The 2500-nt window shown below is 81.8% G+C and overlaps 1 non-coding gene across 1 annotated transcript; it reads right to left on the minus strand.

Moving 5' to 3' along the window:
* Positions 1-637: 637 nt before the first annotated feature.
* LOC135408686 (5.8S ribosomal RNA) lies at positions 638-790 on the minus strand. Its single transcript, XR_010427775.1, has one exon. It is a non-coding gene; the product is annotated as a 5.8S ribosomal RNA (ribosomal RNA).
* Between the last annotated feature and the right edge of the window lie 1710 nt (positions 791-2500).

Below are 2500 nucleotides of genomic sequence, written 5' to 3' on the forward strand. Positions count from 1 at the left end.
GGGAGGGAGGCGGAGAGGGAGAGGCGCGGGGGGGAAGAGGCACCCGCCGGCACGCCGGCCGGCGACAGCCCCGGCCCGGAGGCGAGACCGGAGAAGAGGAGTCGGCAGAGACGGCCCGGGCCGGCGCGGCGGCCGCCGCGGGGAGAGAAAAGCGGCGCGCTCGCCGAGGGCGCGGCCGACGAGGGGGGGAGGGAGGGAGGCGGGGGTGACCCCCGCCCCCGGCGCTCACGCCCCGCACGCGCGCGGCAGCACGGCACGGTACCCGCGCGGTACCCACCCGCAGACAGCCGCCCGCGCGGGGGGGAGACCGGGGGCGAGGCCCGCGCCTCGCCTCCCCTTTTCCCTCGCTGCCCTGCGCGCCCTTTCGCTCGCGCGCGCCCTCTCTCCCCGACCGCCGCGCGCCGGGACCCGCCGACGCTCCGACGTCGCCGCCGACGCCGAAGCCCGGCGGCGGGTCCCGCGCCGGGACGAACTCCGCCCCAGCGGCTCGCTCCGAGAGCGGGGAGCTACGGAGCGCTCCCCGAGTCTGCATTTAGGGGGACGAAGGCCCCCCCCGCCCGGACGGGCGGGCGGGCCTGCGAGGCGCCCCAGCCGCGCCGCCGGGGAACGCGCCCCCGGCCGGCGATTGATCGTCAAGCGACGCTCAGACAGGCGTAGCCCCGGGAGGAACCCGGGGCCGCAAGTGCGTTCGAAGTGTCGATGATCAATGTGTCCTGCAATTCACATTAATTCTCGCAGCTAGCTGCGTTCTTCATCGACGCACGAGCCGAGTGATCCACCGCTAAGAGTTGTCTGACTTTCGGCACCGCCCCGCGCGCGCGGAGGGGCCGGGACCGCCCGCGTCGAGCGGCCCCTCGTTCGGCGAGGACGTCGCGCCTCGCTTGACCGCACCGTCACATAACGCGCACGAGCGAAGGAGAGGCGGGGGGAAACCCCGCCGGGCTCCCGAGGACGACGGCAGAGGCGGGGAGCCCGCGCTCCCGGCCGAATCCCCCCCTGCGGCGATCGACGGCGCCGCGGGGGAGAAACGCGCCTCGCGCCGCCTCGAGAGGCGGCCCAGGCGCCCGGGCTCGGCCCGGCCTCCGCGCGGAGAGCGGCGGCGCGCGCCGGACCGCGCGCCGCCCGTCCTCCCGGCCCCGCCGGGAACGACGCGCCCGCGGCGCGGGGCGCGACCCTCGGGCCGCGCTCGCCGCTCCTCTCTCGCCTTCGCGGCCGCCCGACGCCGCCCCCTCGGGGCCGCGGGCAAAGGCCGCCGCCTCGCCGGCGGACCGCCGCGCCGCCCGGACGAGCTAGGCGGACGGCTCCGCCGCCTCCGCCGCCGGCCGGGCGGGTCGGCGCCGGCGACTCGAGCCGGCGTCGGCAGCGCCCGAGGCCGGCCGGACGACGGCCCGCCGCCGCCGCTGGCGCGGAGGCCCTGCCGGCACCGCCGCCGCCGCTCGGCGCCCTCGACCCCCTTTCGGCGGCCGCGCGCCCGGCGGAAGGCGGGCGGCGCTCGGCCGGGGGGGACGGGGCCCCCTCGGCCGCCGCCGCGCCGCTTCGCCGCGGACGCGCGGCCCCCGGCCGGGGCGACGGGCGAGCGACGGGCGGGGCCCGGCACGGCGCTACCGCCGACAGCGGCGGGCGACTCCCGGCCGACCGTCCCGCTCGGGGGACACGCGCCGAGCGGCGACGCCACCGCTCGGAAGCCGGCGCGCTCCCCGGACGGCCTGCGGGGACGGGGACGCCGCCCACCGGCGCTCGCCCGAGCGGGCGGGCGGGCGCGCGGCTCGGCGGCGGCCTCCTGCCGCCGCCTCGGGGGGGAGGCCGACGGCCGCGAGACGAGAAAGGAGGGCGGCGGGCCCGGCGGCCGCCACCCGCGCCGCCCTCGGCGGAGGGCACGCGCCCTCCGCCGCGGCGGCGGTCGCCCCCGGCGGGGGGGGCGGGCGGGACGGCGCGCGGCCCACCGCGCGCCGCCGCCGTCTTCTCCGCCGAGACCGGACCGCGGAGCGGGGGGGGCAGGGGACCCCGCCCCGGCACGGCCGCCCGCGCGGCGGGCGGGGACGAGCGCGGTTGGCGGACGCGGCCACCACCGCAGGGGATCGGCGGGAGTAGGCTCCCCACCCCTCAGTGGCACCGCGCCGCCGCCCGGCCGCCACCGCCCGGCCGCCGGCGTCCGGCCGCCCGAGTCTTTAAACCTCCGCCCGGCTCTCCCGGCGGCGGCTCTCGACCCCCGGCGGGGGGGCCTCGCCGGCCGCCCGGGCGCCGAGCGCTAGGTACCTGGCCCTGGGGCGAGGGAAACGACCTGCATGGCCCCGCGGGGGTGCCTCCCCCGCTGCCGCCCTCGGGGGAGCGTCCGCCCGCGGGGGCGCGCCCGACGTCCGCCACCACCACCGCCGCCTCCTGGCTCGGGGACCGGGGTTTCCCTCAGTAGCCCGGCACCGCCCCCGAGAGGACGCCTGCGGCTCGGACCGCCCCGCCGGCGCGGGGACGGCCGACCGGCCAACGGAGCTCGCCCCGCGCG

This window comes from Pseudopipra pipra, unplaced genomic scaffold (genome assembly GCF_036250125.1).
Source record: "Pseudopipra pipra isolate bDixPip1 unplaced genomic scaffold, bDixPip1.hap1 HAP1_SCAFFOLD_56, whole genome shotgun sequence".
NCBI classification, from domain to species: domain Eukaryota; kingdom Metazoa; phylum Chordata; class Aves; order Passeriformes; family Pipridae; genus Pseudopipra; species Pseudopipra pipra.